Below are 25,747 nucleotides of genomic sequence, written 5' to 3' on the forward strand. Positions count from 1 at the left end.
TGTTACCCTCCTTCAGCATTCATTGATTGGAACACCTGACTCCAAATAGCTTTTGCATAAGGCATTACCCCAGAGGTTCACATACTTTTTTGAACCTAGACTGTGATTGTTTAAATGGTGTATTCAGTGTTGACCAAAAGAAGTACAACTGTTTGTGTGTTATTAACTTAGGCAAATTGTGTTTGTCTATTATTGTGACTTAGATGCAGATCAGACCATGTTTTATGAGTAATTAATGCAGAAACCAGGTAACTGCAAAGGGTTCACAAACTTTTTCTTGCAACTGTAGGTGCTCAACACAGAAGACCAGACAGTGATGGAAGGGCCAGGCTTGCTTCTCTCCTCATACAATTTCTACTTAGGACAGCTACAGGAGAGCAGGACTATAAACAATAGATGACATTTTCCTTCGTTCTGTGGTTCAGGGCCAGCCACTGTTTATTCTGCCATCCAACTTGGTATCATCACAAATCTGGATTTTTCAGCCCTTACTCAATCACTAAAATCATTTAACGTGAGAGATGAAAAGCAAAGGATATGACACAAGATCTCAGAGGACATTATGCGTCACTCTTTCCATCTACATACATACTCATAATCCGTATTGTGCTTTGTCTCTTGCTTCTAAATCATCTTATGATCCCAGATAGGATGGCTATAAATATCAGGAGGGAAGAAAAGGCCAAAGGGTGATGTTTAGACTTTAAGATATACAAGTCTTGGGTTTCTAGAGACTGATTACATTTTTTAGAGCAATCAAACCAGAGTCTATATATACAATATCATTAGAACATGCAATCAAGAAATTATGGAGAAAATTCCTTTACCCAGTGAGTAGTTAGTATAAGGAGCTTGCTGCTGCAGTGATCGGTTTTGAGGGCTTGGAAAAGAGAGCATATGAGGTGGGGAGAGGCAGTGTATTTAATGCAAAGCAATAGTTTATTTGCAATTACATCTGTGAATAATTTTACAAATCTCATGTGAAAACTTTGTGCAACTCTGAGCAAATACTTTAATCAGCCTGTCACTGCAGTCTCCAGCATTAGCAAGTCTTTAGCCAATTTCAGTGACTCTACTTGATATCAAGCAGTGGACACGAATACTGTACTAGAAGCAGCAAAGGGTGTGGCCCTTGACAACCTGCACATTATATTGCTGAAAATGTGCATTCCAGAATCAGCCTCACCTCAAATCAAGCTTTTCAGTGAACAACAGTGCTGGCATACACTCAGTCTGAGAATACGGCACAGGTATGTTCTGTACACAAAATGGAAAAATTCAGTCAAACTACTACCCACCTAACTTCAATCAGCAGCAAAGTGATGGAAAATATTAATGAGATTGTTATGGAATCACTATTCACTCAATCTGATGCCTAGTCCAGCTTTGTCAGGGTCTCCTGGCTCCGGATCATACATGGTATTCCAGAAAATGAAGCTGTTACAATTAGTTAAATGAACAATTAAGGAACAGTGATTATAGTAAAAGATGTAGATTAACTAGAGCAGGCGTTCCAAATCTTTTTATGCCATGGACCACTACCATTAACCGAGGGGTCCATCCACCCCAGATTGGGAACCCCTGAACTCCAATAAAGAAAAATGTACTCTAGAGCAAAAATAATTGGCATCTGGACAGTTTTATTATTTGAGAATTGAATTGACATGGATAAACTGTAATAAGACTATTTGAACAACAACTTTGGAAATGAAGATGGTTTGGTACAGTGCAGGCATGGTTTCTTCAATTGGGCAGATATAACTAGTAAAAGTAGAACTCCATGGATGATGAAAAACATGGTCTTATTAGGGGTAATTAGCTGTGCAGGAGATTATGTCTTACAAATGTGAATGAGTTGTTTGAGGAACTGGTGAAGGGCAGGCCAATGGATGTTGTACATTAGTATTCAACAAGGTCTGTTATGGTAGGTTAATCCAAAAGATTAAGGCACATAGGATCCATAGTCCATGCTTTCAAGAAGAAGCTAGATAGATATCTGATGGATAGGGGAATCAAGGGATATGGGGACAAGGCAGGGACTGGGTATTGATAGTGAATGATCAGCCATGATCTCAGAATGGCGGTGCAGACACAAGGGGCCGAATGGTCTACTTCTGCACCTATTGTCTATTGCCTATAGTGACTTGGTAGATTGGATTCAAAATTGCCTTGGCCAAAGAAGACAGGGGTGTTATTCTGACTGGAAGCGTGTGACCAGCTGTGCTCTGCAGAGATCATTGCTGGGTCTTTTGTTTCTTGTGATGTGGTTTGGACAAAAACATAGGTGGGCTGATTAGTAAGCTTCAGATGAGATAAAATTTGGTGGAGTTGTGGATAATGAGAAAAGCTGTCAACAGATTCAGCAGGATATCGAGCAGTTGAAATATGGGCAAGAAATGGCAAATGGAGGTTAATGTGGACAAGTGTGGTTTGTCCTTAGGGATGTTGAATGTAAGAGGAAAGTACACAGTAAATGGCAGGACTCTTAGGAACATGGATGCATAGAGAGATCTTAGGATTTCAGTCTATAGCTGCAAGTGGCAAGACAAATAGATAGGGTAGTAAAGAAGGTATATGTACACTTACCTTCATTGATCAGGGTATTGGGTGAAAAAAAAACATATCGGGAAGACAAGGTGCAACTGTATAAAACTTTGATTAGGCCATATCTGGAGTATTATATGCCGTTCTGGTCACTGTATTACAAGAAGGATGTGGAGCCTTTGGAAAGGGCACAGAAGAGGCTCACCAGAACATTGCCTGAATTAGAGGGCATGTGCTGTAAAGTGAGATTAAATTATTTTTCTGTGGAATATTGGAGGCTAGGAAGCAACCTAACAGAAATATATGGAGTTATGAGCGGCACAGATAGGGTAGGTAAGCTTTATCTTTTTTCTAGGCTGGAAATATTAAATATTAAAGGGGATTTAAAAGTTAGAGAGGGAAAGATCAAAGATTTTTAAAGTTTAAGGTTAGAGAGGAGAAGTTTAAAGATAATCTCTGTATGAGAGAGCTTTTCCCCACATACAGAGAGTAGTGGGCACCATACAGTATGCTTCTGGTGGAGGTGATGGAGGCAGATAGGATAGCAACGTTTTAAAGGTATTTAGACAGGGATGTGAACAGCCAGGGAATGGAAGGATATAGACCTTAAGCAGGCATATGGGATTTGTCTAAATTGGCACTGTGGGCTGAGGGACTGTTCCTATGCTGTACTGTACTATGCCTATGAAAGAGGCTGAGCATAATATGAAGCAGAAGCAGGGAAGGTAAGAGAGATGCCAGGTTTCTAAATGACTCAGTTCCTCAAATAATGAAGAAAGCCTGCCAATTGCAGCAACACCTAGGCATAATGCATGCACAGGATATTGTATGGCAAGTAACATTCATGCTACAGCAGTGCCAGGAAATGATCTTTTCCAACAAGAGTTCAACATATATCTATGGCATTTAATACCATTGTCAGTCCCAAATTCCCAATCAGTAATGTACTGAAAGGTATTGGTCATTAATTAGAAATCAAGCAGGAAGAGCCACACATGCATCATGGTCCTGAGTGTAGGTCAAAGGTGGGGTATACTTTGGAGAATCATTTCCCAGTTGCTTGAAGCTTTTCTGTTTACCTACAAGACACAAGTTAGAAACCTTCCATTTTCATGATTACTGCAGCTCCATTGATTGACATTCAAGGACCTAAACACCATCTGAGCCAGAGCAGCCTGCATGCTCAGTTTGCAGTCCACAACTCTAAAACAACCCAGCACCAACACACCACGGCTGCAGAGTACAGCACCTACAGAATGGACTGCAGTAACTCACTGAAGCTGCATTCATAGCACTTCCCAGACCTGCAACCTCCACCAAGTAGAAAGACAATGACAACAGGTATATGAATACAGGTCAGCTGCAAGTTTCTTTTCAATACGTACTAACCCGATTTGTAAGCATATTGCGACGTTTTCATTTGTCCTTTGGTCCAAGCCTGAAATTATTACTGCCCAGGCAGAGTGGATGAAAATTCGATTTCCCTTAACTATAATAACTAGAAAGTATATATAAAGTAATGGCTAGAAGGATTACGAATAAATTGTGAAGAATTTCTTTCTGAGATTGAAAGATATCTGGCAGCCTTTACGGATAAGCCATCATTGCAGTTAAGCAGCATTTCAATGTGTATCTGATGAGCCAAAACTAACCAGGTAGCTGTTTGGCAGTGGGAAGAGAGCACCTTCTGGCCTTATGGCCAAGTTGGAGCTGATCAGTCTCCTTCTCAGTCTTTACTTCTTTACTGATTTATGCATCTCATTATACAATGTTGAAAATCAGCTCTTTTTCCAACCAGCAACTGTGGAGGTACCATTTCTTTGTCATTAGTCCAAAATACTGCTATAGTCCATGTAAAATCTCTAGCTATAATTACTTTCCCATCTGCATGGTTGCGCAATATAAAACAATTGCCTGCCATGTTGCCTGCATCACTGCACTGACTACACATAAAAATTACTTTGTTGGTTGTGAAGCTAATTAGGATGACCTGAAAGGCATGTGAAAAGTGGCGTTAAATGCAAATTTTTAAAAACTGAATATTTTGCTAATTTGAGTTTATGAATAAAAGTTTAGAGTTCAAAATCCAGGACAGTAAACTTCTGTAAATTTGTGGCTAGACCACAGTCCATATTTTAAAAAGACTATAAAGGAAGAAATTTGTCAGATTGCTAGTGTGGATCAAGGACCTCAGTTACTCAGATGTGGGTTGTTATTCTAAGGGCTGCGAAGTTTAAAAACAATAGAAATATTCAAAATCATGCAAGATTTCAGCAGGGTAAATAGATGACAGAAAGGTGGGTAATGGTAAGCATATGTTAGGTGAATGGCAAAGTACAAAGAAATAGATGAGTGAAGACTTTTTAAAAAAACTCACATTAAGTTGCTAACATGATGCCACTCAACTTTTTATTGTTGTATGTGGGGAAGACGATGGGGTTGGAGAAGGGATGGGAAAAATAAGGAGTTGAGAAGTCAGGATCACAGAGTGGTTACAGCAAAGAAACAGACTATTTAGTTCATCACCTTCATACCAGTTTTATAGAAGAATATTTGCAAGGTTGCATTCTTTTCTTATAAATATCCAACCCCCTTTTGAACACATCAGTTGAATCTGCCTGAACTAATACTCTGAAAGTATATTTCAGACTTTAAAGACTGTCTGCTTTAAAATATTGTACCTCTTGTTAGTATTAGTCCTTTTACCATTTTTCTTCATTGGTTCTTGACCTTTCAATCATTGAGAACTCTTTCTCCCTGCCCTTCATGATTTTCAATGCTTCCGTCAAATCAGCTCAGATCCACTTAATGGTATGTCTCCTTCTTGGACAAAAACCCTTTCATTACTTCTCTCCTGCTATTTAGCTAATTTTCTTTCCATCTTGCAAAAGCCTTCCCTTTTCTTTTCATGGTCTTCAATATTGAAGGTAAACCTATTATGCAGTATCTTTTCAAATGTCTTTGAAATGTCCTTGTACATAGAACATAGAAATCTACAGCACACTACAGGCTCTTTGGCCCACAAAGTTGTGCTGACCATGTAACCTACTCTAAATACTGCCTAGAATTTCCCTACCGCATAGCCCTCTATTTTTCTAAGCTCCATGTACCTATCTAAGAGTCTGTTAAAATACCCTATTGTATCTGCCTCCACCACCATCACTGGCAGTGCATTCTATGCACCCACCACTCTTTGTGTGAAAAACTTACCCCTCACATCCCCTCGGTACCTACTTAAAACTATGCCCCCTCATGTTAGCAATTTCATCCCTGGGAAAAAGCCTTTGGCTATCTACACAATCAATGCCTCTCATCATCTTATACAATTCTATCAGGTCACCTCTCATCCTCTGTCACTCCAAGGAGAAAAAGCTAGTTCACTCACCTTATTCTCATAAGGCATACTCTCCAATCCAGGCAGCCTCCTTGTAAATCTCCTCTGCACTCTTTCTATAGTATCTACATCCTTTCTGTAGAGTAGTGACCAGAACTGAACACAGTACTCTAAGTGAGGTCTAACTAAGGTCTTATATAGCTTTAACATTATCTCATGGCTCTTGAACTCAATCCCACAGCTGATGAAGGCCATCACACCATAAGCCTTTTTAACAACACTGTCAACCTGCACAGCAGCTTTGAGTGTCCTATGGACACGGACACCAAGATCTCACTGATCTTCCAGACTGCCATGAGTTTTACTATTAACATTATATACTGTCTTCAAATTTGACCCACCAAAATGAACCACTTTACAGAGTAACAACACACAAAATGCTGGAGGAAGTCAGATGGCCAGGCAGCATCAATGAGAAAAAGTATAGTCGACGTTTCGGGCCGAGACCCTTAGGTGCTGCCTGGCCTTCTGAGTTCCTCCAGCATTTTGTGTGCATTGCTTGATTTTCAGCTTCTGCAGAATTTTTCATGTTTGTGATTGGAACACTTCACAGAGTAATACAGTAATAGAATAATAGAGGATGGAAACAAGCCTTTTGGTCCACTGAGTCTGTGCTGCCAATTAAACACCCACTTGGCCAATCCTACCCTGTTTTATTCTGCCTACATTAATGATTCTATCATTCATGTAGGCCGGTATGCAAGCTAGTCGAGGTAGCGTGTCTCAACGCGGGCCCACTCGTACTTCTGGATGGTCAGTATCAAGCCAGAGGCTGCAGTCTTCTTCAGGACATCGTCAACGTGCTTCAGGTGGTCCTCCTAGCTGGTGCTGAAGATGATCACATCATCCAGGTAGGCCGCACAATGCTTCTCACATCCCCTCAGCACACAGTCAATCAGCCGTTGGAAGGTTGCTGGGACTCCATGCAGCCCGAACAGCATGACAGTGCAATGAAAGAGGCCAAGGTGAGTGCTGAATGAGGTGTATTCACAAGAGTCTTTTGCCAGCAAGATCTGCCAATAATCTTTGCAGGGATCAAGGATGGTTATAAACGTGGCATGGCCCAACCCTTCCAGCAGCTCCTCAATCTGTGGCATGGGGTAGGCATCGAATTTGGAGACGACCTTAATTTGTCAAAAGCCAATACAAACCCTCAGGGACCCACCAGGCTTTGGCACGTTCACTAAGGGCAGCTTATGGTGGCCAAGTAAACCAAAAGCCTACGGATTTTGGGATATGGCAACAAACCAGAGGACCTAGAAAAAGATCCATGTTGATACAGAAAGAACATCTAAACTCCACACAGACAACATGGGAGGTCAGGGTTGAACCTGGGTTGCCGGAGCTATGACGCAGTAGTACTACTAGCTGCACCAATCACATCAACCCTGCCTGTTACTTCATCAGAATTAACAAATCCCTACTGAATTTCTCTAATTCAAATGTATTCAAACGATAGCTAGTTATGTCCCTCATTATTGCTTCTAGGACTTTACACATCATTAATGTGTAACTATTGTCTTTAAGGGCATTTCTGTATATTTGGTTATTAGAAAAATTGTGGCTTTAATTTCACTATTCTTTTATCCAATGATAATGTATCTGGATTACAGTTTAAATGTCTCCCTAAACAAGCATCCATTGTTCAGTTACAGGATTGCCTGCCAAACATTTGATACAGGTTAGATCTACTTTGCTCACATTGAAAATGGCTGTTCTCCAACTGACTATATTTATCTTGGAGCAGCTTGTAACCTTCCCCATAGCTACTTAAACCATGTCACTGTTTCCTATGTGTTTCTCCAATGGTATCTGCTCCACTGGATCTGGTTTAAAACAAGTTCTGGCAATGCCAATGCCAACTTCCCAGAAGGGATAAAAATGTACTGGCTGAGAGGTTTAGGAGCATAAAAACTTCCACCCTTCCTTCCAGCCAATGCTCCTTATGCTATTGCTGCTTTAGCCCCTGTACACACTGGTGTGGCTTTTCAATGTCTGAAATTTCCATGCACATCTGCTCAATATCCTTCTCACTAAGTCGGCAATCTATTAGAACAGTTCTAATATGTAACCATATCTTGATTGTTTCTTAGCTCTAAATGGACAGATGCTGCCCCTTATTGTTCCATGATATCCTCTCTCTCCAGCAATACAAAATTCTTCTTATTCAATACCATGCTTGCTTCGGCCCTCTGCATCCATGAAGACAATCAATACTGATCCCAGCACTTGGTCTGTAGTTTCTACACTTCAGTGATTTAAATGCCTGTTACTGTGCTATTATCACCTACACAGGCAATGCATTCCAACTCCAACAATCCTCTGGGGGAAAAAAATCATCATCATATCCTCTCGACATTTCTTTCTCCTTACCTTAAATCTGTCCCCTCTAGTTATAGATACCTTAGCTACAGCGAAAAGATTACTTTTATCTACCCTAATTATGCCTCTTGTAATTCTGAATAATTCCATTAAGTTTCTCAGTTTTCTCTGCTCCAAGGAAAACAAACCATCTTATACATTTTCTCCTTTTAACTGGGACACTTCACCACATATAACATCCTGGTAAATCTCCCCTGAATACGCTCCAGGGCAATCACAAGACTATAAGACATAGGAAAAGACTTAGGCCATTCGGCCCATCAATTCTGTTTTGCCATTCCATCTTGGCTGATTTATTATGCTTCTTAACCCTATTCTCCTGCCTTCTACCTAGAACCTTTGGCACCCTGACTAATTTAAGACCTATCCACCAACACTTTAAATATACACAATGACTTGGCCTCCACAGTTGGCTATGGCAATGAATTCCACAGATTCACTACCCACTGGCTAAAGAAATTCCTCCACCTCAGTTCTAAATTGAATCCCTCTATTCTGAACCTATGCCTGCTGGTCCTAGATACACCCATTATAGGAAACATCTTCTTCACATCCACTCTATATAGACCCTTCAATATTCAATAGGCTTCAATGAGATCCTCCCTCATTCTTACAAACTCCAACGAATACAGACCTAGAGCCATGAAGCACTCCTCATACTTTTTCATTCCTGAAATTATTCTCATGAATCTCCTCTCAACCTTCTCCAATGCTAGCACAGCTTTTCTTAGATAAGGGGCCCAAAACTGCTCACAATACTCCAAGTGTGGTCTGACCAAATCCTTATAAAGCCTCAGCATGATTACCTTGCCCTTGTATTCTAGTCCCTTCAAAATGAATGCTAATAGTACATTTGCCTTTCTTATCACTGACTTAATATGCAAGTTAATCTTTAGGAAATACTGCATAAAGACTCCCAAATCCCTTTGCACCTCTGATTTTTGAATTTTCACCTTGTTTATAAAATAGTCCATGCCTTTATTTCTTTTATTTATCATGTCCTTTCTAAAATGTGGTCACTATATAGAACAGTACAGCACAGGAAAAAGACCATAAAACCATCTTTCTCGACTAACTGGAATATTTAGAAACCTTTTTTCCTTGTAGTTTGATCTGTTATTACCACAATATTGTAAAACAATGTGGATAATTGGGGCCTGAAACCAAAGAACCATCTATCTGCCACAATTGCTTTCTTCTCTACCTGAAGAACAGAACCTTCCTCCTATATCCCCTAGTTTTTGAATTCACAAGTCTGATACGTTTGCTCTTTCCCCACCACTTTTGCCTGCTTGCCATTCTTTGGCTCAGAATCTTCACCCCAGACCGCAAACTTTTTGTCCTTCTTCAGAATTCCACTGCAATTCCTCTCTCCGACTGGTTCCATTTCTAGACTTCTAGATTCCATTCCTTCTCCTAGCTGAGCTGCCAATCAGGATTCGAGCCTCATCTGCCTGCAGCGACTGATTTTAAGTAACCAGTAACCTGCCTTTGCCTCTTCTCCTGTTGGTAGATACGGTCCACCAGGCTTAGTAGCTAAACCACATCTGAAAGCAAGGAGCTGTACTTGAGGCTATTTGAGGCACATGCATTGGGAGCAGTTACTAGGTAGTGGGGCCTTGTCCCCATTACCACCCCCAGCTATGACAACCTTAAGGAACTGAACAGTAAACCATGGAATGAAAGGAAGCGGGGAGGAGTACCAGTGGGAAGAATGCGTGGGCAATGAGCAGATAGAGAGGCTGGGGAAGGGGATACAATAATTAGGATCAGAGAGACCAGGGAGAGGCAAGAAGGAAGGGGTAAAGGGGAATGGTTATCAGAAGTTAGAGTAATCGATTTCGATGCTGTCTGATTGGAGTCTACTAAGAGGAATACATAGTGCTGTTGCTCTAATCTGCATCTATTCTCAACTTAATAGCAGAGGAAGTCTTGGACAGACATGTTGGTGTGTGACTGGGAAGTGGAATTAAAATGTTACAGCAGCCATACTGAAGGTGCTCATCAAAGTTGGCTAGCATGAGCAGACAGTTTTAAGGTGCTTGGAAGTAGATACAGAGAGATATCATTATTAAGTTTTTTATGCAGAGAGTGGTGAGTGTGTGGAATGGGCTGCCTGTGACGGTGGTGGAGGCGGATACGATAGGATCTTTTAAGAGACTCCTGGATAGATACATGGACCTCAGAAAAATAGAGGGCTAAGGGTAACCCTAGGTAATTTCTCAGGTAAGGACATGTTCGGCACAGCTTTGTGGGCCCTGTGTATAGGCCCTGTGTTGTTCTGTAGGTTTTCTATGTTTCTATGATTCCATTTACTCACTGTTAATGTCTTAATTTTCCATTATCCATTAACTCTACCTCAACCCTATCTGAGCTCCACTCAATACTGTCCAACCCCAATATTGTCATCAAACCCACTCTCTAGGGAGATGGCACTGTCTGATGAACTGATGTTTACCTTCTGGTGGTCGATTGTCAGCTCTCAGACATCGTTTCACACTTCCATTGGTCATGACCTCACATCAGGTCATTGACCTCAAAAAGTTATACTTTTCCTCAAGAGATATTACTTCCTCAGCCTTCAGTCTCATGGTTCCCTAACCCTACACCTTGAAGTTCAAGTTCAGTTTCTTGTCATTCAACTGTACACATGTATACTGCAAAAGAAACAACGTTCCTCCGGACCAAGGAGCACAGTACAGTACATATAACTCACCCCACACAACACAAAGTAACAGTACCAGTTCCCATCTCCTCCCCAAGTTCCACAATTAGGACAGTCCTGGTAGACTCATCATTTCAGCTTGCTCTTGTCTCATTGAGTTTACTCATACCCATCTTGACTCTATTCCCTCCTTTCCTGCCTTGCTCAATCTATATGCAAGCCCTCTGAGTTACTTTGATGGTTTTCATATCCCAACAGGCTGACCTTCACCATGGACATCCAACCTCTCAACATCTCCAACCCACACCAGGATGGTCCAAAAGAAGTGCAACCAGTTCCCACCCATCCCCATCATCATAATTTGCCTGACAGAACTTACCCTACATTGAATAACTTCTCCAATCACTTAACCAGACATGGGAATGTACATGGGTCAGCTTAGCCATCTTCGTGGGATACATGGAGCCATTAATTTTTAAGCCCTACTAGGGAGCTCTTCTTTACCTCTTTATAAAGTGCTTTAATGATTGTATTGATGCTGCTTCCTGTCCTTAAAGAGATCTCAAAAGTGTAATTTCCATCCTGTTGTTGCTTTCACATGAACACATATCTGGCTCTTCCTTCACCTTCTGACTTTACTTCAAATTAAAGAACAGGACAGAAACCAATATCTCTGAGAATCCAACGTATTTCCACAGGTGACATATGGGAGGACACCTCTTCCTGTCCTGATTCTTCAAAGGATTTCATTTAATACTCCCAGTTTCTCCACCTCAGTCATAGCCATTCTCATGATAAAACCCTGAACAGCAGCATTTCAGAGATATCTTTTTTTCCTTAGCCATTACTTCTCAATGACATTTAACAAGGCTCTCAATTGGTTATATTTCATTTGAAAGCCTTCTGTTCTCAATCCACCTGCCCTCACTAGCTTTCACAAGCAACAGATCATGTGGCATAACTTCTCCACCTTGAACCATTGTTAGAAAGACATTACTATTTCCCTCCCTTTCAGCATATTAAGCACCTATTCCCCCTACTAGTTTGATCAATCACCCCTCAAGACTTTTTTCTCATATAACTACAAGACATGCAAAACCAGTGGCTGGGCACTGTTTAACAACCAAAATACTCCTTGCTGATGAAGCAGCACTGTACTTGCACTTTTAAGAGTAATCCTGCCTTGCATTTGCCTGTCACTTTTATTCTCCATCCCACTGCCACTCTGACCTCTGATCCTAGGGGTTCCCAACCTTTTTTATGCCATTAAAGAGTCATGGACCACATGATGGGAACTCCTGGTCTAGAAAATGATCCAACAAATTTCAAAATAAGCTCAAGGAATAGCATCACAGCTTCCACCTAGGCAGTTGTAGACCTTGAGACTCAAAGGGCCATAAACAATTTCAGAAAACTAGTTTTTCCTGTTTGTAATGGAACTGGCCAGTTACCTACAGCATTTTTAGTAGTTTTAAGGAAAACCCCAAGTTCTTCTACACATATGTGAAGAACAGGAGGATGACTAGAGTGAAGGTAGGACTGATCATCGATATAAGAGGAAGCATTGGCCTGGAGTCAGAGAAGGTGGAAGAGGTTCTTAATGAAATTTTGCTTCAGTATTTACTGGTGAAAGTGTTCTCGATGTTTATGAGGACAGTATAAATTTGGCTGATATGCTAAAGCTGGAAGTGCTGGAATTGAAGAACATTAAAATAGATATGTCCTCAGGACCAGATGGGATATACCCATAGCAACTACAGAAAGCAAGGGAATAGATTACTGTGCATTTGTTAATGATCTTTGTGTCTTCTGGAATAGTATCAGATGATTGGAGTGTCGAAAATGTTATTCCTTTGTTCAAGAAAAGGAGTAACCCTGGTATTGTAGACCAGTGAATCTTCCTTCAGTGGTGGAGAAGATTCTTAAGAGACAGGATTTACAATCATTTGGAGATCATTAGTCTGATAGTTAATATGGCTTTGTAATGGGCAGGTCATGCCCTACGAGCCTGATTGAATTAACTGAGAATGTGACAAAGTACACTGATGATGGTAGAGACATGGATGTAGTATATATGGATTTTAGTAAGGTTTCCCATGGTGGGCACATTCAGAAAGTCAGGAGAATGGAATCCAGGAAAACCTGGCTGCACGGATTCAAAACTGGCTTGCCCATAAAAAGCAGAGGGTGGTTGTAGATGGAGCATATTCTGCTTGGAGTTGGTGAAAAGCAGTGTTCCACAGGGACCTGTTCTGGGGCACTGCTCTTCATGATTTTTATAAATGACTTGGATGAGGAAATGGAAGGGTGGATTAGTAAATCTGCAGATGACATTAAGCTTGGTGGAGATATAGATAGTGTAGAAGACTGGTAGGTTACAACAGGATACTGATAGGATACAGAGCTGTGCTAAGTGTTAAATGGAGTTCAACCCAGAGAAGTATAAAGTGATTTATTGTCGAAAGTCAAATTTAAGTACAAGGCTAATAGCATGATTGTTGGCAGTGTGGAGGAACAGAAGATGTTGGAGGCCACATCCAATGATCCCTCAAAGTTGCCGCTTGAGTTGATAGGATTATTATAAGAGCATATGGGTGATGTACTTCATTAGTTGGGGGATTGCGTTCAAGAGCTGTAAGGTAATTTTGCAGCTCTATAAAGCACTGGTTTGACCACACTTGGAATATAATGCTCAATTTTGGTCACTTCATTATATGAAAGATGTAAAAGCTTTAGAATAAGAATCAGAACTTGCTTTAATTAGTTAAATTAAATAAGTAATGTAAAAAAAGTAGTGAGGTAGTGTTCATGAGGAAATCTGCAGATGCTGGAAATTCAAACAATAGTGTTCATGGGTTCAATGTTCATTCAGAAATTTGATGGCAGAGGGGAAGAAGATCACAAGACAAAGGAGCAGAAGTAGGCCATTCAGCACATCGAGTCTGCTCCGCCACTCCACCATGAGCTAAACTATTCTATTCTCCCATCTAGTTCCAATTTCCAGCTTTTTCCCCATATCCCTTGATACCCTGACTAATTAGATACCTATCAATCTCCCTCCTTAAACATCCTCAATGATTGGGCCTCCACAGCTGTATGTGGCAACAAATTCCATAAATCCACGACCCTCTGGCTAAAAAAAAATTCTCCTCATCTCTGTTTTAAATGGGTACCCTTTAATTCTAAGACTGTGACCTCTTGTCCAAGGAAAGGGCATTAGGACTCAGACAGTTTGGCACCAGTGTCGTCACAGAGCAATGTGTGGTTAAGTGCCTTGCTCAAGGACACACACACAAGCCTCAGCCAAGGCTCGAACTAGTGACCAGATAACTAGACGAACGCCTTAACCACTTGGCCACGCGCCAACACAGATGTTCTACTGGTCATAGAGTGTAACAACACAGAAAAATACCCTTCAGCCCACTATATCCATTTCTTCCATCGACACTAATCCTATTTGCCAGCATTAAGCCTCTATCCTTCTATGCCTTGCCTGTTTAAGTGTCTGTCTAAATGTCTCTTATTGTAACTGATTCTATCTTGTCAGTATGTTCCAAATATCAATCACCCTCAATGTGAAAAAAATGTAACGATCAGATCCCCTTTAAAACACCTTCACTCACTTAAATCTATGTCTTTTTATTTTTGATTCACGACTATGGAAAACAATTTTGATTATCTCTCCTGTCTATGCATCTCATTACCTTACATACTTCCATCAAGTCACTTCAGCATCCTTCATTTCAAAGAAAACAAGTCCAGCCTATTCAACCCCTTCCCATGACTAAAGTCCTGCAATCTGGACAACAGGCAGGATATCCCAGTTACCTACAATTTTAATTCCACTTCCCAGCTCTGTCTTCAGACTCCTCCACTGCCACACTGAAAACAGATGCAGACTACAGGAACAACACCTCCTATTCCGTCTTGGCAACCTCCAACCTTATGGCATGAACATTAATCTCACGAGCTTCTGATAAGCACTCCACTCTGTTTTGACCCTCCTGTCTGTTTTCCCTTATCCCTGTGGTAATGTTACCCCTTCTCTTTTCCCTCAGAACCTGCTCATCACCTTCATCTTCGTCCCTCTGGTTCCATGCATTCTTCCCTGTATTCCATAGTCTACTGTCCTCTCCTCTCAGACTCCTTCTTCTTCAACTCTTTGTATTCCCATCTATCAGCTCCCAGCTTCTCACATTGCTCCCCCTTTTTCCTTCCAGCACTCTCCTGCCTTTGCTCTCGACCTATATTCACCTATCACCTGCTAGCTCCTGCTCCTCCCCCCCACTACTCTTTTATTCTGGTTTCTGCCCTCTTCCTTTCCAGTCCTGATGAAGGGTCTCTCAGCACTGATACTTCAACTTGTCATTTTCCTCCACAAATGCTGTCGGAGTTGCTGAGTTCCTTCAGCATTTTGCATGTGTTGATCTAGATTTCTAGTATATATGGTATTGTAGAGGTTGCTACACGCAGCGCTAAAATTACGACACGGAGTCGGTAACTGCAGTCGAAGGAAAAAACTTTATTCGTAATCTTCAGCCTCACTTTTAAGCCTCCCTCAACCTGCCCCCCATGGCGCAGAGGCTCCAAAGCTCTGTGCTCGCAAACCCCCGTAGGCTATCTAATTGTGAGTCGGTTCGGATGTGCCAGGAAATGGGTCGCCACATAACCCCACCCCAGAACCGGTGATACACCCCCCAATGTCCACAGTCTGGGCCAGAACCTGCTTGGGAGGTCGGCCTCTGCGCCGAGGTGCCGGAAACTCGGCCGGTTGCGCCAGGTCCACGTGGGCCGGTTTGAGGCGGTCCACCATGAAAACCTCCTCTTTCCCCCCAACGTCCAGCACGAACGTGGACCCGTTGTTCCGGAGCACCATAAACGGCCCCTCGTATGGCCGCTGCAGCGGTGGCCGATGCCCGCCCCTTCGTACAAACACAAACTTACAGTTCTGTAGGTCTTTGGGTACGCAGGTCGGGTGCCAGCCGTACTGTGAAGTGGGTATGGGGGCCAGGTTACCGAGCTTCTCGCGTAGTCTGCCCAGGACTGCTGCGGGATCTTCCTCTTGCCCCCTTGGGGCTGGTAGGAACTCCCCGGGGACGACCAGGGGCGCGCCGTATACCAACTCGGCCGACGAGGCGTGCAGGTCGTCCTTGGGCGCTGTGCGGATGCCGAGTAGGACCCAGGGAAGCTCGTCCGCCCAGTTGGCTCCTCGCAGGCGGGCCATGAGGGCCGACTTCAGGTGATGGTGGAAACGCTCCACTAGCCCGTTCGACTGTGGGTGGTAGGCAGTGGTGTGGTGCAGCTGAGTCCCCAAAAGGCTGGCCATAGCTGACCACAGGCTGGAGGTGAACTGGGCGCCTCTGTCGGAGGTAATGTGGGCTGGTACACCAAAGCGAGATATCCAGGTGGCGATCAGGGCTCGGGCGCAAGATTCGGAGGTGGTGTCGGTGAGCGGGACCGCCTCTGGCCATCTTGTGAACCGGTCCACAATAGTCAGGAGGTGCCGCGCTCCGCGCGACACTGGCAGGGGGTCCACAATATCCACATGAATGTGGTAGAAACGCCGGTGGGCGGGATGGAACTGCTGCGGTGGGGCTTTGGTGTGCCGCTGCACCTTGGCCGTCTGGCAGTGCATGCACGTTTTGGCCCATTCACTGACCTGTTTGCGGAGTCCGTGCCAAACGAACCTGCTGGAAACCATCCGGACAGTTGTCCGGATGGAGGGATGCACTAAGTTATGAATGGAGTCGAAAACACGGCGCCGCCAGGCTGTCGGGACGACGGGACGAGGCTGGCCGGTGGTGACTTCACAGAGTAGGGTCCTCTCACCCGGGCCCACGGGGAGGTCCTGGAGCTGTAAACCGGAGACTGCGGTTCTGTAACTCGGAATCTCCTCATCCGCCTGCTGCGCCTCTGCCAGTGCCTCAAAGTCTACCCCTTGGGAAAGGGCATGAACGGTAGGGCGAGAGAGCGCATCCGCCACGACATTGTCCTTACCCGAGACGTGCCGGACATCCGTTGTGTATTCAGAGATGTAAAACAGGTGGCGTTGCTGGCGGGACGACCAGGGGTCGGACGCTTTCGTAAACGCAAAGGTAAGTGGTTTGTGGTCCGTGAACGCGGTGAAGGGCCGAGCTTCTAGGAAGTACCTGTAATGCTGGATTGCCAGGTAGAGCGCCAACAGTTCCCGGTCGAAAGCACTGTATTTGAGCTCGGGTGGTCGCAGGTGTTTGCTGAAAAACGCCAGGGGTTGCCAGCGACCTGTGATGAGTTGCTCCAGCACCCCACCGACTGCCGTGTTTGATGCGTCCACTGTGAGGGCGGTAGGAGCGTCCATTCTGGGATATACTAGCATTGAGGCGTTCGCCAAAGCTTCCTTCCTTTGAACGAAAGTGGCGGCGGACTCCTCGTCCCAGGTAATGTCCTTGCTCGGACCCGACATCAGGGCGAACAGGGGGCGCATGATCCGGGCAGCTGAAGGGAGGAAGCGGCGGTAGAAATTGACCTTACCTACGAATTCCTGAAGGCCTTTGATCGTGGTGGGTCGGGGAAAGAGGTGGACCGCATCTACCTTAGCGGGCAGAGGGGTTGCCCCGTCTTTAGTAATCCTGTGGCCCAGGAAGTCAATGGTATCGAGTCCGAACTGGCATTTGGCGGGGTTGATTGTAAGACCGTACTCACTCAGTTGGGCGCAGAGTTGACGGAGGTGGGACAGATGCTCCTGATGACTGCTGCTGGCTATGAGGATGTCATCCAAATAGATGAACGCGAAGTCCAGGTCCCGTCCCACCGCGTCCATTAACCGCTGGAACATCTGTGCGGCATTCTTCAGGCCGAACGGCATGCGGAGGAACTCGAAAAGGCCAAACGGGGTGATGAGAGCCGTTTTGGGGACGTCGTCAGGATGCATAGGGATTTGATGGTACCCTCGGACGAGGTCTACCTTGGAGAAGAACCGTGCGCCGTGCAGGTTTGCTGCAAAGTCCTGAATGTGCGGCACAGGGTAGCGGTCCGGTGTGGTAGCCTCGTTCAGCCTGCGGTAGTCGCAGCACGGTCTCCAGCCCCCCGTCGCTTTGGGCACCATGTGCAGGGGGGAGGCCCATGGGCTGTCGGACCGCCGGATGATCCCCAATTCCTCCATCCTCTGGAACTCCTCCTTCGCCAGTCGGAGCTTGTCCGGGGGAAGCCGCCGAGCGCGGGCATGGAGGGGTGGTCCCTGGGTCGGGATGTGGTGCTGTACGCCGTGCCTGGGCATGGCCGCTGTGAATTGCGGTGCCAGAACTGATGGGAAATCCGCCAGGACCCTGGTGAAGTCATTGTCGGACAGCGTGATGGAGCCGAGGTGAGGGGCTGGCAACTGGGCTGCACCCAGGGAGAACGTCTGAAAGGTCTCGGCATGGACCAGTCTCTTCCTGGGCAGGTCGACCAGTAGGCTGTGAGCCCGCAAAAAATCCGCACCCAGAAGCGGTTGGGCTACGGCGGCCAGTGTGAAGTCCCACGTGAACTGACTGGAGCCGAACTGTAGCTGCACCTGACGGGTGCCATAGGTCCTTACTGTGCTGCCATTCACAGCCCTCAGGGGGGGACCCGGTGCCCTGCTGCGGGTGTCGTAACTCGTCGGAGGTAAAACGCTGATCTCAGCCCCAGTATCGACCAAAAACCGGCGTCCAGACCTTCTATCCCACACATACAGGAGGCTATCCCGATGGCCAGCCGCCGTAGCCATCAGCGGCGGCTGGCCCTGGCGTTTCCCGGGAACTTGCAGGGCGGGCGACAACGGCGGGCTTCTGCGCCCCACCGCTGGTGGTAGAAGCACCAGTGTTCATTGGGCCGGGGGTTGGCGGGCTCTGCGGCCGGGCCTGGACTGGTTTGCTGCCGGGAGCGTGGCTGGGAGATCTGTGCAATGGACGCCCCGCTCACCTTTTTGGCGTTCCACAGCAAGTCCGCCCGGGCTGCCACCTTCCAGGGGTCACTGAAATCCGCGTCGGACAGCAGCAGGCGTATGTCCTTGGGCAGCTGCTCCAGGAATGCCTGCTCAAACATGAGGCAGGGTGTGTGTCCGTCGGCGAGAGACAACATCTCATTCATTAAAGCCGATGGAGGTCTGTCGCCCAAGCCACCCAGGTGCAGTAAACGGGCAGCCCGCTCGCGCCGTGAGAGTCCGAAAGTCCTGAGGAGCAGGGCTTTGAATTCCGTGTACTTGCCGTCTGCCGGGGGCGACTGTACGAACTCCGCGACCTGGGCCGCTGTGTCCTGGTCGAGGGAGCTCACCACGTAGTAGTAGCGGGTGTCTTCTGAGGTGATCTGGCGAACGTGGAATTGGGCTTCGGCTTGCTGGAACCATAGGTTCGGGCGCTGTGTCCAGAAACCCGGCAGTTTCAACGAAACCGCATGAACAGAGGTCATTTCTGGTCCAAAAATCGTTTGGACTGTCGGGGTCACCAATTGTAGCGGTGTGCTACATGCAGCGCTAAAATTACGACACGGAGTCGGTAACTGCAGTCGAAGGAAAAAACTTTATTCGAAATCTTCAGCCTCACTTTTAAGCCTCCCTCAACCTGCCCCTCATGGCGCAGAGGCTCCAAAGCTCTGTGCTCGCAAACCCCCGTAGGCTATCTAATTGTGAGTCGGTTCGGATGTGCCAGGAAATGGGTCGCCACAGTATCAGTGCTGCATCCTGGCGAGTTTCCTCTGCACTTTCTCCAGTGCAATTACATCTCTGCCTATGTGGAGAGTAGTACTGTAATTACAGACTAACTAGCATTTCATAAGTTGCAATATAATGGTCACATCTTATATTCTATGCTCTAATTAAGCCCGCCATGAGCCTTCTTAATCACCCTGTCGATTTATTTTGTCACTTTCAGAGATTCATGGACTTGGATGCCTATATCTTTCTGTTCATCATTATTCCTCTACCAATGACTGTATATTCCCTATCCTTATTTGACTTCCCAAAATAAATCACATCACACTTGACAAGATTAAATTCCACCTTCCAATGCTCTGCCCAACTTTTCGACTGAATTCTAACCTTAGACAACCTTCTTTGTTATCTACATCACCCCTGATTTTCATGTCATCCACCAGCTTACTAATCATTCTTTCTACATTCACAACCATATAATCACAACGCCAAAGGTCCCAGCACGGAATCCCATGGTTCACCACTGGTCAAAGAGTATATATACGTGACCACGTACAACCCCGAGATTCTTTTTCCTGCGGACGTATTCAGCAAATCTATAGATTAGTAGCTACAACAGGATCAAGAGCATAGAAGAACACAAACTGTGCAAATGCAAATGTAAATAAAGAGCAATAAATAATGAGAACATGAGGTAACAAGATAAATGGTCCTTAAAGTGAGATCATTGGTTGTGTAGTGTAGTTATTCCCCTTTGTTCAAGAGTCTGATGGGTGAAGGATAGTAACTGTTCTTGAACCAGGTGGTGCGAGTTCTGAGGCAGTTGTACCTTCTACCTGATGGCAGCAGCAAGAAAAGAGCACCGCCACACTATCATGAATATTCCCTTTGTTCTCCTTACCCTAACCTCTCTCTGCAACTTAAAACAAGCTTTTTTACTACCTTTTCCTTGCTCTGAAGAAAAGTGGTTGATCTGAAATGCTAACTCTGTCTTTCACAGATAGCTGCCTGGGCATTTCCACTACTTTCAACTTTTATTGCAATCTGCATTAATTACTTGGATGAAGGGACAAATTGGAATATATCCAAAGCTTTAGTGACAGAAAGCTGAGTAGACAGAAAGAAGCTGAAAATGGATTTAGCCAGATTTAGCGAATGGTCAAGGCAACAGATAAACGATGATGTGGGAAAATGTGAGGCTATTCACTTCGCAAGAAGAACTGGCATTCCAATTCTTTTAAAGTGTGAGACACTATTAAAATGTCCGTGTTGTGATATTTTGAGAATCCTTACATATGAACCTCGAAAGTTGGTGTGTAGGCTTAGCATTCACATAGGAAAGCAAACAGCATGCCGGCTTTGTTTAAGAAAAAGGGAGGGGTTGAAGTACAAATAAGGAAGTCTTGCAAGAAGATTTTGGTGACACATAGCAGGAATTCTGCTTATGGATTTGGTCGCACCCCAAAGAATATATAAAATTAAGACAAGTTCCAAAACCAAAGAACTGATTGTAAACTTCAGAAAGGGTAAGACAAAGAACAACGGTCCTCATAGAGGGATCAGAATTGGAAAGGGCAAGTAATTTCAACTTCCTGGGTCAACATTCCTCAGGATCTATCATGGACCTAACACATCGATACAGCTACAAAGAAGGCACAACAGTGGTTATATTTCATTAGGAGTTTGGAAGATTTGGTTTGACACCAAAGACAATCATAAATTTAAAAAAAATTACTGTGGAAAGCATGCTAACTGGCTGCATTACCATCTGATATAGGGGTGGAGCAACTATACACAATCAAATTGAACTGTAGAAAGTTGTGAACTTGGTCAGGTCCATCATGGACACTAGCCTCCACTGTATCCAGGACAACTTCAAGGAATGATGCTTCAAAAGGTGACATCCATCATTAAGGATCCCTTCATCCTTGTTCTGATTGCTACCAGCAGGAAGGAGGTACAGGAGTCTGATGGCACACATTCAATGATTCAGGAAGAGCTTCTTCCCACCCCCCGGCCATCCGATTTCTGAATGGACATTGAACCCACAAGCACTATCTTACTATTTTTTATTTCTATTTTTGCACTATCTAATTTAACACGCACAACACACACACACACACACATAATAAAAAATAGTAACATAGTGTTTGTGGGTTCAATGTCCATTCAGAAATATATATATAGTAGGCCTCCATTAGTCTCGATAGACCATGGATTTGCACCTTGGAAAGTTTGCTTGCAAGCCTGGGCAAGGTTTTTTTTTAAATGGAAGACCGGCAGTTGCCCAAGCTGCAAGTCTCCCCTCTTCATGTCACCAATGTTATCCAAGGGAAGGGCATTAGGACCCATACAGCTTGGCACCAGTGTCATGTGGTTAAGTACCTTGCACAAGGACACACACGCAGCCTCAGCCAAGGCTCGAACTAGTGACCTTCAGATAACTAGACCAACGCCTTAACCACTTGGCCACACGCCAACACTGTATACATTTAAGAGTGTGTGTGTGTGTGTATATAAACTAAATTCATGTTTTTTCTACTATGCATTGCATTTTACTGATGCTGCAAAGACAACAAATTTCATGACATATGCTGGTGATAATAAACCTGATTTTGATTCTGGGTACTCACAAGCCAGGAAATGTACATAGAAAAGATCAATTATAGCTAGCCATGAGAACTCATTAATTTGGAACTTGTGTATCTTTCTCCATAGACATTGCTGAGATTTTTCAACAACTTCTCTTTTGATTTTAAATTTCAAGCATCTACAGTATTTTGCTTCAGTAGTCTGTTCTTGTCCAGGAGGCAGTAAGGTGAAGAATTATTAGATTTGACTCCTAGTATGAGCAGACTGTTCTCTGACAATAGATAGTTCAGTCAGGATAGGTCTATATCCTTTGTAGCTTAGGGAAAATAACTTCAGTGAAATGGTCAAGATTCTGAAAAGTGGAAGCTGAGAAACAATAAGAATCTAGAATCTGCAGGTATTGTTGGAAGGGCCAGTTTTATAGCCCTCCACTAACCACCCTTAAGGAGGTGGTGATTAGCTACCCTTTTTAACTACTGCTGCAGTTCTTCAAGTACTCCTACAGTGCTGTTAAGTAGGGTGTTATAGGATTAGACCCTACAACAAAAGGACCACTAATATATTTCCAAATCAGGGTGGTGTTGAATTCCCAAATGCCTGCTGCTCTTGTTCTGCTTTGTACTAGAGGTGATGGGTCTGGGAATGCTGACAGAGTAACATAACTGCACGCACTGCAGCCAGTGGTGGGAGGGAATGTATGTTAGAATGGTGGAAGGGTGTCAATTAAATGGACCTGGTGTATGGATGAGGGAGTCAGACATTTAGGACTGAGATCTGCAGGGATTTCTTTGCATTAGAAGGTTGTGAATGTCCCAAAGGGCTTTGTAAGAGCAGTCAGTATCAACTTCAGCCTTGAGAAAAATCTGTTTTAGAGTCTGAGCAAGTTCAGGATCATGTCATTACGTGGATTTGTGGTAGATTCATTGTAATCAAAGTGACATGGTCTAATCCTGCTCTGAATTCTTATGCCGATGGGCCATTTGGATCTAAAAATCAACCCTGCCATTCAAAAAGATTGTAGTTGACCTTCTACAATCTTTTGATTGGCATTTTCCTCAAGTCCTCCAATCACAAATTGGTCCATCAATAACTGAACCTCCACAACCCTCCAAAATAAATAATTCCAAAGATTTACCTTCTGTGTATGGAAGTCTCATCTTATTTCAGAGCAACACAAAAAAAAATACTGGCAGAACTCAGCATCTATGCAGAGCAATAAGTCACCGTTTTGGGCCAAAACCTCCCCCTACACCCCCTCCCTCACACTATTCAGGACTCTGAACAGACCTTCCAGGTGAGGTGACACTTCACGTTTTGAGTCTGTTGGGGGTCATCTATTGTATCTAGTGCAGCCTCCTCTACATTGGTACAAAAGGCAGGATTTCCCAGTGACCACGCATATCAATTCGGCAGAAGAGATCCTAAAAATGCTGAAAATCCAGAGCAACACATACAAAGTTGCACACAGAAATCAATGTTCATGTCATCAGGTTGGAGACTACCAAGATGGAATCTGGACTACTGCTTATCCAACCTGAGACTGCCTCATTGTGGCTGTACAGGAAGCCATGGACCAATATGTCAAAATAGGAATAGAGATTGGAATTAAAATGGTTGGCCACTGGGAAATCCTGCTTGAAGTTGCTAGACAAAGCGGTTTCACCAATGTAGCGGACACCACACCAGGAGCACCAGATAGAGTAGATAATTGTCATCTAGAGTATCTGCCAACTTATCCCTGCAAGTGGAAGAAATGTTGCACCCGTCCATTCACCTTCTCTCTCACCTCCATTCAGGCCCCAAACAGTCCTTCCTTTGCAACATTTCACCTGCAAAGCTCTCAGGGTCATCAATTAAATATGGTGGGTGTGGAGGGCAAAACTCAATGAAAATGACTAATATGAAAATTAGGGGGCGGGATCCTGTGAAGATTATCAAGTTGGCCAACAAGAAACAGGGAGTGTTTAGAGGACGGTAATGTAATGATTGCCACTTGAATGTATCCAACCGGAATTGACAACAACTGAGACAATCCCACAACGGTTTTTTTGTTGAGGTATATAAATACAAACATTCAAAATGCGCACAGATAAGTATAATAATTTGGTTCGGCACAGTTACGACCGTGCCTGCCGAGACGTCGCTTCTTACCTCCCGGCATCACCAGCGCCATTTTGCACCAAAAGAACACAATCTCTGATGACGCAAATCGTCTCCTCACGCGAGTTCCGTAGTCGCGTCCTGACGTCACGGAGCTGGTGACGTTCCCGGAATGCGCGCATGCGTGGTTAGTCACCATCGCGACGTGAAGTTGATCGTCTGTTCCCGTTAGTTTTCCAGACCGCCTTCCCCCCCCCCCCCACATTTCTCAAAGGGTTTGCAAAGATAGAAATAAATACCCGAAGATGTAAAAAACCGAAACGATGTAAGATTAAAAATCTACTGGAAACTCCCACAGCTCAGACTCTCTGTGGAGAGTGAAACAAACCATGTTTGAAGGGAGAGAGTAAAGGAAGTTTCTATCTTAGGGTGGAAACCACTGATAAAAAGGTGAGAGTTTCGTGCCCATGACTATTTTTAAATCTTACTTCCACTCTGATCATGGAAACTAAGTTTCCGTGGAGCCCCCAGACAAGCTCGAGGAACACCATCTCATCACTTGTCCAGTGTTCTTCATTATGAAGTCCATGAGCTGTTGGAAGGATGTGAAGTGTGGATCTCTGGAGCTGAGACTGGAGAGTGGGGTCAGGGTATGGTTGGATAAGGAGATCTGAACTTGGCTGGATGCAGACCATTTGTGCCCAGACACAAAGAGGATGTGTGGGCTGTACAGAGTGTGTGGGGTGCAGAGACCAGTATGGTGGTGGAAAGGAGTCACAGGTGTAGTGTCACTCAGTGAGGGAGAGCCCCTCTTTTTCTCCTGTCTCTGATGTGCATAAACACACTCCCGGAAGGAGAGAGTGAAACTAGATTAATAAAGAGGGAGGTAAAACAGCAGGAGACAGTGAGGAGGGGAAACAGTGACTGTAGAAAAGCAATGTAGTGAGGAAGTGTGTGTCCAGGAGAGAGAAGAATGGATTCATTGCAAATCAGAGAGAAATACCAAACACACAGAAGGGGAGAAAGTATAAAAATAGCCAATGAAAGGGAGAAAGAGGGAGACGGCAAGAGGGAAAGAATGATACATGAAGAGAGAGCAGGCACTGAATGAAACTAGTGAGTATGAAATGAAAGCAGATAACAGAGAGTGGGATACAGCCGTTTATTAAAGAGCAGAAAAACAATGTGTTAATTCAGTTGTTAATGTGGTTCACTTAGAAGGTTTTCTGACAAGTGGACCCACTTGGAAAATAATGATAATCGCTGGTCTTGGCATTCTACAGACTTTGAAGCTTTCTAGTGAGACTCACCTTTAAGATGACCAACTTTTTCAGCTGGTGTCAGAAACAAAGGGTTCTGTTAAAAGAGAAACAGAAGCTGCCATTTCTTGAAAGTAGCAAAGAGCATGGAACTTGTGTTTTTG

The 25,747-nt window shown here is 44.3% G+C and overlaps 1 protein-coding gene across 3 annotated transcripts in view; it reads right to left on the minus strand.

Annotated features, from left to right (window-relative positions):
• Nucleotides 1-24,483, minus strand: part of kdm8 (lysine (K)-specific demethylase 8) — a 76,259-nt gene extending 51,776 nt beyond the window's left edge. For 2 of the 3 annotated variants that reach the window (XR_009513986.1, XR_009513985.1), the window contains exon 1: nt 24,376-24,483. The gene's annotated coding sequence lies outside the window, so the exon portion shown is untranslated. Of the gene's footprint in view, nt 1-24,311; nt 24,333-24,375 lie in introns of those variants that run through there. The other variant, XM_059979700.1, reaches the window with a different exon arrangement.
• Between the last annotated feature and the right edge of the window lie 1,264 nt (nt 24,484-25,747).

Source organism: Hypanus sabinus, chromosome 9 (assembly GCF_030144855.1).
Source record: "Hypanus sabinus isolate sHypSab1 chromosome 9, sHypSab1.hap1, whole genome shotgun sequence".
NCBI lineage: Eukaryota > Metazoa > Chordata > Chondrichthyes > Myliobatiformes > Dasyatidae > Hypanus > Hypanus sabinus.